This window comes from Anser brachyrhynchus, assembly GCF_964034855.1.
Source record: "Anser brachyrhynchus genome assembly, chromosome: 8".
NCBI classification, from domain to species: domain Eukaryota; kingdom Metazoa; phylum Chordata; class Aves; order Anseriformes; family Anatidae; genus Anser; species Anser brachyrhynchus.
The window spans coordinates 13,465,570-13,479,166 of NC_137702.1; the positions used below are offsets into that span (position 1 = coordinate 13,465,570).

At 34.2% G+C, this 13,597-nt stretch overlaps 1 long non-coding RNA gene across 3 annotated transcripts; it reads right to left on the minus strand.

Annotated features, from left to right (window-relative positions):
- Positions 1-523: 523 nt before the first annotated feature.
- On the minus strand, positions 524-13,167 carry LOC308199221. 3 transcript variants are annotated; one of them, XR_013954504.1, is made up of 5 exons: positions 13,121-13,167; positions 12,152-12,525; positions 11,965-12,036; positions 4,864-4,961; positions 524-3,665 (listed from the first exon to the last, which is right to left on the minus strand). It is a non-coding gene; the product is annotated as an uncharacterized lncRNA (long non-coding RNA). The 3 variants fall into 3 exon arrangements; XR_013954506.1 differs by lacking the exon at positions 13,121-13,167 and having other exon boundaries at positions 12,152-13,086; XR_013954505.1 differs by lacking the exons at positions 4,864-4,961; positions 13,121-13,167 and having other exon boundaries at positions 12,152-13,086.
- Positions 13,168-13,597: the final 430 nt, after the last annotated feature.

Sequence of the window (13,597 nt, forward strand, 5' to 3'; positions counted from 1 at the left end):
AATCCCCATTTTGACTAGAACCCAGGTGACGTTTCCCCCATTCACTGCATCTATTACCATGCTCTCCCTACAGCTTTAGAAATAAGCCCAAATGAGTAAAAATAGCCAGATGGTCTTGGGCAATTAGGAATAACTGAAAGAACAATCTCTTTACAGTCCCTTTGCTTCAGGTCTCTGCCATGCTGCCTCTGTCTTACATTTCCTCTACTCTTGCCTCACTCTCTTGACTCAAGAGCTCATTTACTTTGCTTGCATGTTCTTTTCAGTTGATCCTCTCCTGATAAATCCTTAATTTCTTTTCATATAAAAACATTTAGCAAATCATATCCACTTCCTACCATCTCTGTGTTCACTTTTTTTATACTAAATCTTTTCCTTCACTCATATTTTCCAACTCATCCATTTAGATTATAAGCAGCTTAGGAAAACCATTTGCTCCTCTGCCTCTGTACCTCATCTAGCTATTTGCTATTATTTGTTTATTATGTGTATTATTTGTTATGTGTATTATTATTTAGTTGCTATTTGGCTACTACTGTATGAAACATGATTGATCATAATAATTCATTTCATATCATTCTACCCAGTTACATCCCTATGGTATAATTCAAGGACTATTCAGGGCAAACAGACGCATTTAACAGACACTATCCCAGTGTTTTAAGGGGCATATTTCAGATTCTTTGTCATACAAGTGAGGGAAAAAAAAAAAAAAGAAAAAAAATTGATCTAAACTGCGTGCCGAACTCAGCATTTGAATCTATTTTATGAACCAGTTGATTGAAAAGAAAGTGAGCAGAAGAGAAATTTCTGTGATGATAAAGGTGATTGATACCCTTTATTATTGTTTATGCAGGCTTATAGCTGGGATCTCTTTAGAAATGCAGTTCTGAAGTACTACTTAATTTTGCATTTGCTAAGGATGGAGTGCACAGCAAACTTAGAATTTTTAACATTATTTTAAAATATTTAAGGAACAGTACAAAAGAACATTTGAATATGAAATACACATGTAAAAAGCTAGTAATTTTGTGCACTTCAATTTGTGCCTGTAGTTACAAAAAAGAGTACCTATACATTACTAAAGACAGTGAATGCTGATGGTGTATTCAGATACATGAAAGGAAAGACCATAAAAACATGACAATAAAGACTACTTATAAAGCTCTACCATGTGAAACCATGAGTAGGTTAGCCCAGCATCTAGTAATGTGAATAAACACATTTTTTCATGTTAGATAAATAAAATATAATTGTTTCAAATAAGAATCCAAATCTGATTGTATACGATGGCAGTTAAATAACCCATAATGTGTTAAATAACCTATAACAGGTGGTTCATTTTTTTCCTGACATCTGTTTATTTCAGTACAGTACTTGTTTCAGCCATCTATGCTATGTAAATTCAAGTAGACATTAAACCAATTATAAAATCTATGAATATAGGTACAGTAATAGATGTTAATTCTATGGAATAATTATATCTCACATTTAAAAAAAAAATCTTATTTCAGTTTGCAATTAACTTACTTCAGTAAAGAACCCTTAATCTAGAAAAGCATTATTTGACCAGATAAGAAAGCACAACTGATCAGTGTTCCACCAGACCTTTCATTATTTCATTATTTCTGAATGCACTTTCATCACACTTCACAACAATGGATGTCTCTCTCATATTTAGATATTGGAGCTTATGAGAATACTCAATTGCCTTTTTTTTCTTCTTCTTTTTAAATATCTAATTTTATATAATGTGTTAGAATAGATGAAAATGTTTCCAACTGTCATTCTTTGAAATGTGTGTAAATAGGATCACACTTCCTGATCCACTCTGTTAGGAAGCTGATAAATTGTTCAATTTTAAATTTCAAGTGCAGCTAATATTAAGGAAGGTAATAGGCTTCATCAGATATGATTTTTTGCTTAGAAAGAATTTTAAATTGCTCTTCCAGAACCTACTTTGTGGTAATTTTCTTTGATTCTAGTACTCTGAAAGGGTGGGATAACATGATCTTATTGGCATGTGACATGTAGCACTTAAAATTATGCACTTTGTGAACAAAGAACACTACTCACACCTGGGAAACACTTAGTCACTAGGTCTCTTCAATCAAGCTGTGGCCCAGTGAGAACATAGAACACTGAAAACGTGAATCTAGTTTAATAAATATTTATAGACCATAAGTATTCATCAGTAATTAAAATGTTAATGCTATAACAAATTCAAGTATTATGCATGCACACCCTGGGATTAATGCACTATAAAACCTTTCTCTGCAGTAAAAAGGACAGCGGGTGGACTCTTGGTTTCCAGTCAAGTTCAGTGTTTTTAACTAAGGGAAGGTCCATCATAAACTCAGAAGGGGACTTTGTGAGACTCCACAGTATATTTGTAGAAGCAAATATTTGTGAGTTCTGTGATCTATGAATTTTCAGATTGGAAATAAAACCTCTATGCAAACAATGTAGTCCTTTGGGAAGAATAGGAATTGACCATGTCCTAAGTCAAAGTCAGCTCTGAATAAAAAATACTCCCCTCCTTAAAGTAAGAAAAAAAAGGAAATGCCATGTCAGAAAACTCCAAACTCAAAATTATGCTTTGTAACACTTGCAAGGTAATACACAGATCACTGAGCCAGTAGTATCAGCATGAATCTCAGCATGGTTTTCTCTTTTTCAGTCAGGTTCTTCCCCATAATAGCTGTTTACTTCTGTTTTTAGGATTGTTGCAATCCAGTCTAGAGGAGAATCCTTTACTTGATGCACATGGAAGAGCTTATTTGAAGTACAGTGAGTCCTGGAACGAGCAATCTTAGAAATGTATTATTCTATCTTTTGTGTAACTGAAACATCTATTAAAATGTCAGTTTTATTATGCAATGTCAATGTTGTAGTTTTTTTTTTTAGCTCTATTGACATTTTCCTCCTTTTGTTTTACTATACCTGAGAACTTAGTATTGAACATTTGCTTGCACTACAGTCTATGTATATTGTTGCTACAGTTTTCACCCATAAAATTTGTCCTTGTATGCATAGCTAGAACTTCATTAATGCAAAGGGGAACACTTGCATCTGCTATTATTAGTAACATCTAACACACATTGAAGATCTCCTCAAAACCAAAGACAGAACAGCTTCCCTAAACAGCAATTCAAGGCACTCAGGATTTTACTTTTCTTCAGTCACTATGCAAGTATTAAGAAGTTCAGTGGCAACAAATAAGTGTTCCATTCCCTAAACTAGGAGTTTATTACACAAAAATATTAAAAATACCAGTTTATACATACCATTTTTGCATGGAGAAACTATGACTTTTTGGGATAAAAAAGGGATAAAAAACACCTATTCTAGTTAAATACCCTGAAACAGCTTCATTTTGCTTCCTCTAAGTACATCAGGAAGCCTTATAAAACCAACACATTGCCTATCCAAAACATTGGCTATTTAGCTGAAATGAGTCCTGTAGGAATTCATTCTGGATCTTATTTTTCTGCTAATGATGATGATTATGATGAATAACTGTCTTTTGATGTTGCTTTTTCTGCTGATTCCTCAGTTCTTGATAGACATATTCTTGCTATACTTATTGCTGCTGGTCCAACCGCATAATGTGAGGAGAATCCATAGAGATACAAACAAGCTTTTCAGCAACCAAGTGAAGAAACCTGCAATTTTACAAACAGGAAGAAAAATTGCTAGCAATCGCCAAATATTGCAGGATTTATACCATAACAGGCCACTGAAAAACATCCCAAACAAGATATACTTCAACCTGGAACTGGTTCTGTGTTGTAACACTTTAAAGAAATTTGAAGCCATAAGTTTTTTGAAGTTAATTGAAATAGCCGTATACTTTCTAAAGAAACAACAAAGACCTGAAACAAACAAAAAAAAACACACGCACAATTGAGGCAGGATCTTTGCTTTATTGGTATTGCTGACCCAAATGTAATTGATGTTGATAACACAAATGGTCACTATTAAAGACAATCTGTGTCATGTCTATTGCTATTATCTTACAGTAGGCAATTCCCAGACATATTTAGATTGCAAGACTTTTGTAAATACTCCAGCTTTTTTGCAATGTGTTTTACAGCAATTAACATTATATTGCTCTCTTTCATGAACAGGACTATCCTAAAATACCTTGAGCACGAAGCAAATGCAAGATAGATGAACATATTAAAAAAATATATAAAATCTTATAAGCAATCACTTTTGATCTAACTAAAATTTTTTTCTAGCTACAAATGTTCTTTCTGATCAACTGAAGGAACTAAAAAGATATCAAATGTTTAAATTAGGACTTGTAGTGTCTCATTTATAGGCATCCTAATATCATAAAGATCTAATGACTAGCAAGACACTACATGATAGCAGTATTCCATTAATTTCTTAATAGACTTGTCCTGCAGCACAAAAAGTCCATAATTAGTGCAGCTGATATTTGTGATAATTTAGGAACTTTAGGGAATTAAAGAACTAATGACACATACTTAGAACTTTACAGTATGTCTGCAAGCACGTGCAACTATGTATTTGACCTTGTGGACAAGACTCCTAGTAAATCTCAGATTTGAGCACAGATCTGCTACTCAATCTTAATAGAAGTCTATAATAACTGAAACAGCTTTGGACAGGATGTATCCTGTTCAGGAGAACTGATTTTCTCACCCTTGTCTGCAGGAGGTTTAGTGTCTTTCCACATGCCAATTTCCAGAGACAGAAAAAAAAACACTAGTCGTTTTGGTAAGGAAATACATAAACTCTAAGAATTTTTATTTTTTTTTTAATGTGGCAGAATTTAGAATTTGGAAATGTAGAAGACAAATGATCATTTTGCTTTCACAGAAGGAATTTTACCTGTTGAACCAGGGTCAGAAATTAAAAGCTTCAATGTTCAGAAATGCAAGCTAAGATGCACAAAAAAGGTCCATGAAGTCTTATGTCCAAATAATATCCTATAGCAATCAGAAAAAAATGAGAGGATTTTTGTTCTCTTTTTTGATTTTTCAGACACACAAAGACCAATTACTTTATCTGAAAATACATACAGGGACCAATTAAGTGTGACAGCTGAAATGGTAAAATTGAAGGTTTATACCAGAGGTGAGCACAGAATGTTTGGAGACACCATTGTAATACCAGGATACATTTTTTGTTACTCTGAAGACAGCTAGTGGGTTCAGCCTGTTGCAGCATTCTGGCAAGTATGTACTGTGGAAAGCTCAACAGAATTCATAGGATTAACATGCAAAACTGCTGACATTTTTAAAATCTCTAAGGAGTCCAGGTAAATTCAGTAGTTAAATACTGAAGGATATAAATTATTAAATCAATTAAATCAAGGAAATCTAAAATATCTTTGATCTAAGGTAAACAGAAATGAAAAAGAGGATGTGCCTTTTCAGAATAGTATTAGACAATTTATCCTTAAATGGCTGCATACTTCTCCTATTAAAATGACTTGTTTGTACATGTAGAATGAAAGTTAACAAGTGCATGAAAAAAAAATTTTCAATGTAAGAAACAGGCTGCCTGGTCCCCTGCCCTGACCTGGCATGCTCCAATTCTTTGTAAAGAAACAGTTTGCACTGGAGGCCTCCCATGGGCTGGCACATAAATCTTAAAATTATCTTCGAAGCCCATCTGCTGCAGTGCTTTATTTTTAATGAAAATGGAAGGTGCCAGCCATAAGTAGTTTTGATACACCAAGTCTCTCCCATAATGCCAACCTGTTACATCTCATAGGAGTCAATTTAAACAGGCAAATATTTCTGGGACTTATTTATGAACTTATGATTAAATGATCTTAGATATGAAGTAAAAAGCAAACTACAGACAAAACCCAATTAATAGGCCATTTTGACAATCAGGCAGACAACGTAAGATTGTTAGCTTAGATATGTTCTCATGAGTTTGGTCTATTTTGTTTACCACAGATTTTGTACAGTACCTGTATTTAGATATAAACATATTTCCAAAAAATAACTTTCATTTTTTCTCTTTTCTTTTCAGAAGGCACATGACTTTGTTTCCTAACCAGGTCCAACCCAATACAGACATGACAAACAGTGATGGATGTTAATGTCCAAGAGATTTATTTTTTTTTGTGGGGTTTTATACCTTTCAGACAGTGTAGTAAAGAAGTCAGCATAGAATAAGTAGGAATTAATACTTCCAATATTGCACCAGACATGCCTGTCAGACTTAACATTTATTATACTTTTTAGTAACAGCCCTTAAAAAGCACTGAAAAGTTTTTCTATAAACGTTTTACCCAGTCATGTGAAAAGTAAAATAAAAATATCCAGATGGTCGGGAGATTGGTCACCATTATGTGATCATTATGTACAGTGTGACAAAAATAATCGTAAGAAAAACTCTAGAAAATATTTGGAATCACATTTCAGAAATTCAGATTTTACTTTCCCCACATTGCAGACCCTGAGAATAGGAGTTTATGTAACCTCTTGCCTCAGAGAAGCAAGGAAATAATAAGGAGGTTAAATCTCAAATATTTAAATAAAGTTTTAAAATCCCAGAAGTAAAGTAAATCCAGGTATTATTGACACATTAGCTGGGTCACTGAACTTACAATTCTGTGGAAATAGAGGTACTAAAGAACTCTGGAACTTGGATTGTTTCTTCAATACTGCCACAGAAGCATTACATATTTATTACACTATCTGGAGTATGATTATTCTATAATCATTTGTATTCCTCCTATAAATCTGAGAAAAGCTCTCTATACAAATGATTAGGGGATTAACTTTCCTTGTGAGTGGGTTCACATTATGCATGGTCAAAGTCATATCACAGACACACATGGAAAGAAACATTTCAAGGGTTATAATTACATTCACATGTTGGCTAATTGGGCCCTCAGGGGCCCAGCTCCTAATTATAAGAGGGTAGGCAGGAAAATACCAGCAAAAAAAAAAAAAAGTATGTATAGAATGAGTATGAGATTAAATGGGCTATGCTGGCTGTATAAAAGCCGTAAAACTTGATAGGAAAGGAATGCAGTTACTTGCCAAGTATCTCTAAACCATAAAGATATTTTTTTTAATGTCATTATCAGAAAAAGATGGGAGGAGGCTGTGTTGTTTTAGAGGAAGCCTGCAAACATCTATTGTAGCCTCAAGAAGAATTTCTTCCTAATTGTAAGTGTATCAAGTAATGATTGAGTCAGATGAGAAAGAAGGGGGGGGGAAGAGTAACTTCTTACAGTGACTTTGATATCCAAAGAAGGTGAAAGAAACTTAAAGGAAAAGATGAGGATGATAGTTGAATGCTCATGTGCATGTCACTGAGACCTACTAATCAGAAATGAAATACTCTAAAAAGTTTAGATAATCATTAATTAAAATTGTATAAGCTTTAATGGCTCTATTTATTAGTTTAGCTAAGGGCAGTGTTTTTATCTCCCATAACTGAAAACTATAGTTTATTACCTTGGTTATACACAAGTAAAAAATATAGGCTTTACTTTTGTTCCATGTCTCTCAGGGGGGAATGCATATAAAAGTATAAATTATAGAACTTTTACAAGGTTGTAATTCATTTTATTTCACAAATGGTATCCTTTTGACATATCTATAAAAGTCTCACTGTTTATAGTATATGTGTAGGTATTACATTACGCCTCATAACAGATACTAGCAAGAACCCTGAAGCTGAATAAGAACAAGATTGTCTGTATCTCTTAAACCTGTCACTTTAATTTTCCACTCTAGACAGTGCCATACAAGTAGCCTGACGTAAGTTCCTGGTTGCTGTTAGACCACAGTCTTGTAACATTTTGAATTTAGTACCTAATCAAATTGTTTTGCTTTCAGTACTATTATCTTGATTTATAAAAATGGGTATATGGTACCTTTGCTAAGTATACCCAAAGGAAGAGTATTTTACAGCATTCTAAATGCAAATCCTGTTTTCTTATTTATGCTGTGGCCCATGTAACGCCAGCATTAAAAAGAATTTAAAATGAAATGCAGAAAAATTGAAATGACAATTTTAACAGTCTAATGTCTTGAACCAACCTGATGCTCCACAAGTTCTGAAAGCATGAAAGTTCTGTGAAATAAGACCTCATATGCCAATCTGGTCTTTGGGAAGTTGAAATTAAATGCTCACCTTAAAAAAATATATATATATATAAATAATAATTAAAAAATTCTTGTGTCTTGTTTAGAATTTGTCTGTAACTTCCAGAGTTGAAATCATATAATACTGTAGTTTAAAGTATTTATAAGACTGCTTTTTAAACTTGGATCTCACTTTCACTGTGCATTTCAATCACATTTGACATGTACATTTAAGTATCTTGATTTGGTATTCATTATACCTTTGATTTTACTATGCAGTATTGACTGAATTTTTGTCTGGCCACAGGTATATAAGCATGTTGAAGATACAGGGGAAAAAAAAAGGTATTGGTGCAAGAGTTAAATAGTCCAGCTGAATGAGCTAGCCACTGTAATGGGTAGATGTGAGGGGTGAGGAAGATAGGGGAATAATAATTGATACCTTAGCAAGAAAACATTTCATTAGTCACATTCCTCCTATCTTACACTATCAAGTTTCTGTATAAGGACATGAATATTGACAGGGTGTCCACAGTGACACAGAAGTCTACACAAAAGCATCCCCCAACACAAGTGTAAGAGTGAAGCTGTCAGCATGGGATGCTGGGACAAGGAACAGTATTTCTCATTTAATCAGATAGGGCAGACTGTTTTGCTGGTGTAGAAATCTCAACATTGTTAATAGTTTTGCCAACTTTAGATTTCTGACCTAACCTATCTGAGATGACTCAGATCTGAAATCAGTCATTATTTTAGGCCATTTTTACATTCAGAAAAAAACAAAACAAAAAAAAACCCAAACACTTCATTGTTATACAGTGCTTTCAACTTAACATTTTCATCATATGCACAATTGACAGAGATATAGTACGTTTACAAGTTTGCAAATAACTGGTAAAAAGACAAGATTGCCACCTGATCATAAACTGGGGGAAATCAGCACTGTTTCCAGCTTCCCTTCTAAGAAGGTGTGGAGATAACAGCTGACATGATGCATAGTCAGGAATATTGTTGAAGCTAGGACTGTTTTTCTTTCAAGAGGAAAAAAAGTGTTCGAGTAGGATTGTTGATATTACTCACATTTGTTTGCAACATATAACAGATACTGTGTTTGCTCACAAATTTCTTGAAGAAATTCAGAGGGTCAGAATTCCAAACTGAAGGAGATAATTATGAGGAACTGTAGGAAATAACTGTGGGAAAATTAGGCTTCAGAAGAAAGGGTGGTGAAATCTGAAGTGTTATTAATAAACAACCAAGGCAGAAAAAAAATGATGACAGTTGTTCAGAGTTTTTTTCTGAGTATAGCTCCCTGCAAGAGGATTCAGTAGAGTACTATTAAAAAGAATTATAGATATTGACCAAGAAAACACGTCAATAAATAATCAAAACAGAATCAAATTTACATATGCACTGTGAAACAATATATAATTCTTAATTTTTAGCTATGGTACCTGAAGCACAGAATTCTGATTCTATTACAACATGTTTAAGTTATCTATGGAGAAAATTCATAACTTGAGGAAAAAAAAAAAAAGAAACGAGGAGTCCTTTGTAAAACAAGAAGTCAGGAGATAAGTAGACCAGAAAAGTTCCACTAAAGTTTGGTGGTTACTTGATGAGCAGTTCAGAACTACTACTCCAGCATTGTATCTTGGAAGGATATGTAAGAACACACACTGAGTAAGTCACAACAGTATTAAAAACCTCACATCTACACATTTTTTTGCAAGTTATTTCACAAATCATGAACTACCACAAGGTAACAGGATGTCATGGTTTCAGGAGTTGTTTTGTTTTTCTTTGCTCTTCACAGGGCCCTGGAGATCAAAATTCACTTACTGAAGACCTACTAGCTATCAAGAAGTGAAGCCAGCAGAAAACAGACACTTGGAGACAAGCATCCCATCAAATTCCACCAGTTTCAAAAACAGAACAGTGAGGTCACTGAGAGAGGTAGTCAAGGAAAAAGTGTCATCTTTTAGATGAGGTGTTCAGGTGATTAAAAAAACTATTTTTCAGTTTGCTAACTGTGCAATAGGCATAATATTTTTTTTCCTTCTCCCAGCTTTTCTTTCATTTTTTTACACTGCAGGATTTCCACAACCGTCTCTTACTGCATGGCTGTACAGTTTCAAATGCTTATAGCGCAAACATAATAAATTACGGATTTTCTGATAACCCTTTGTAATCAGCCAAATACCTATTTTGTTTTCACAGTATCACCTACATTACTATCTGAAAGTATAAGGCAGTTGTATGGCCAAGCACTCTTCACCTCCAATGCATTTCTTCTCCTGGTGGCCAGAAGAATCAACAGAAAATTATTCCAATAGTACAGCGTAGATATCTTTTGTATAGTTATATTTGTCTACTGTAATTTAAAGGGCTATATTCCTTTGCAGTGATGGATAGCAAGTCATGAAAGAATTCAGTACTGGTATTTCTACATATAACCCTCCTAATCTGAATGTTGTGTTCACAGAAAAAATAAAAGGAGATGAATAGGCAGAGCGGAGAGGCAGGCACAGATCTCTCCTCTCTTGTCACTAGTGGGGACAGCATGGGGACAGCGGGGACTAAGGGAACAGCATGAAATTGCAACAGGGAAGGTTCAGGCTGGATATCAGTAAAAGGTTCTTCACCGAGAAGGTGATCAGGAATTGGAACAGGTTAGCCAGGAAAGTGGTCATGGCACCCAGCCTGCCTGAGTTCAAGAAGCATTTGGACAATGCTCTCAGACACATGGTCTGATTTTTGGGTGGTCCTTTGGGAACCCAGGAGTTAGACTCAATGATCCTTGTGGGTACCTGCCAACTCAGATATTCTATGATTCTATAAATATGGGACCACTTGGTCAAGTCTGTTCAGAATAGCTATGTTTTCAGGGATGGTTAAGACAACATAGGTACAGGGAAGAGTAGTCTATTCTCAAGAACAGACAAGTGCACCATCAATAGCCAAGAAGACTAATTTTCACAATAATTATTGTGAAATATTTTTCACCTCACAATAAATTCCTTAGTTATCTTTTCTTGAACTACCTTAATAAGAAGTTGGACACCTTAATTAACAAATGCACTCTTGTACGTTGGGACAAGAAAAAAAAAATACAAGAAAATGTTAATGAAGGAAAACAAATAGCTATTTTTCAGGCAAATTGTTTAGTTGAAAATGAAAGTAATATACCATGACAGCAATCCACACTAATCCTGAAGGGGCAGAAATTTGTTAACTACCTAAACCAGGTATAAAGTTTTAACTATTGCAAAGGAAAATTGGAAACTGTTACTGCCTTTAAATTTGTAATACAGACATCATATTTAGAATTTCCAGCTGCGTTTGCCTGACTCCTTTTGTCATCCACAAACTCATTCACCCAAATAAACTAAGTAGTTAGTTGTAATTGATTACATTAAAAGATATTTGTGTCTCTTCAATAATGTCAGTAGTGTGCATACTGAAGCTCTCTGAATATTGATAGTATGGATGTAGTACCCTGTTGAATAAAGATATATGTTGGACTTAACTTCCAAACCTTTGGTGAGATAAAGTAAAGTAATTAAGAGTTTAATCTACTGCATAGCTGGGTCAGTTATCCATTTCTTATTCAGTCTGTTTGCCATTTGTTGTTGTTATTGTTCACCCCTTTCTAAAGACCGTTTCAGCTTCACTAATTGAAAAACAAGGTACGCATCTCCCTCTTATCAATGCTCGCTAGGGACAGGAGCCTCATGGAGGGATTTGTTCCATTACACAGAGTTTGCCATCCACTGCAGGCCTTGCAGAAAGTGCAAGTTCACAACTGTAAATTAATACTTATGTATCAAAAGGCAGATTTATAGCCTTTACTGTGAAATATTGTATTTCTTACCTTAAAAGACTTTCACTAAATGTGCTGATGTAGCTTGAATGCAGTCTGAGTGTCACCACTGAATATGCAGTTCTATGAAACAAAACCACATCAGCAAATGCTCAGTAAATAACAGGCCTGAAATATCACAGTCCTGAATTATATTCATAAGCAATTTCCACTCTATTTGCTCAGTTTTTCAGAATACCTTAATACAATACATTGAACAGTCAGGCAATATGGAGCTTTAGGATACAAAAAATTTGTCCATCTCTGGGTTGAAAATAGAGGTAATGCCATTCTTCTGTTTTCATAACCCAAGTGATTAAGACTAGTTCTATCAGTTCAGATGCAAAGCTATGGTTAATTTTAAATATTTTGCTGATGTCAGGTTACTCTTTTTTTTTTTTTTTTTTTTTTCCCTCTGGCCCTATCTGCAGAGGCCAAGTTACTGTTCTGGTCTAGTTTACAACATGACATTAGTTTTTACAGGCCTGATAGGACAGCTAGGACAGCATTCAGACAAGGGATATTTGGGATATTTACAGCGTTATTTACTAGATGTCAGTTGGTTGTCCAACCCTGTGAAAACATAATGCAGTACAACTATGAGAAATATAATGAAATATTGGAGTTTCAGAAACCTAGCTGGAAACAAGCCTTATTTTATATTGTTTATATTAACAAGATCTTATTTTCTGGAGGAAGAACTAAACAGTTGAAACCCTAGCTTTCATAGCAGTGACTTTTTTTTTCCCCAAAAAAAGAGTCTTGAAGGAGCCTTTAATAGGCCCTATAGGATTTATTTTATTTCTTTTTGTCCCTTCTAGGTTATTTTAGTCTGGTTCTAAGCTACATATACTATAACTAAAAAATCAAGTCAAATTTTAACACCAAAATAAGTGTTCATTTATACATAGAGAAGGTTAGAGGAAAGACCTAGAAACCTAATTCTCTTTAAAAGAGTTATGTTCCTTACAAAGAAAAGGAAGTCTAGCATAAACACTTAAAGAAGAAAACTTTCATCTCAAAAGCCTCATGAGAAAAGTAGAACTAGTCACTTATAAGAAAGAAGGGCAAAGAGAACATGAGTTCCTGTTTACAACAGACAATAATTCATATAATCCCTAATGACAACATCAACACTCTAAGTGTTAATTTTCAGCAACAGATATACCATAGATTATGCTATACAAGAAAAAGCCCTAAAATTTTCATAAAAGTTATAAGGCAGCAACACCAACACCTGTATTTTGGGAGAGACAAGATTTATATTCTCTATACACACAACTCACAGCTGACCCAAGCCCTTTTATTACTCCATCCTCAATTAGCCTCAACAAGGTGCTTCATAAAACTGAGCTCAAGTAAATTTTTCTCTTTTGGTTTCAAAAGTACTATGAGATTGTTCAGTGCTTTACTCTTTCAGCCTTAATGCTATGTTTTCAACATAAAGTAATGCTTCTATGCCTTTCTTTATTGGAATTTCTCATTTATATGTTTTTGTGGGCATTTTTTTCCAAAATAACAGAACATGATACGTAACTAATAATTGTAACTTAAATTCTAGTAGAACATTATGTACTGTGTCTTAATGATCAGTGTTCAGCAATTATCACCTGTAATTCAAGTTTTCTTATTTTTTTCTAGGTAA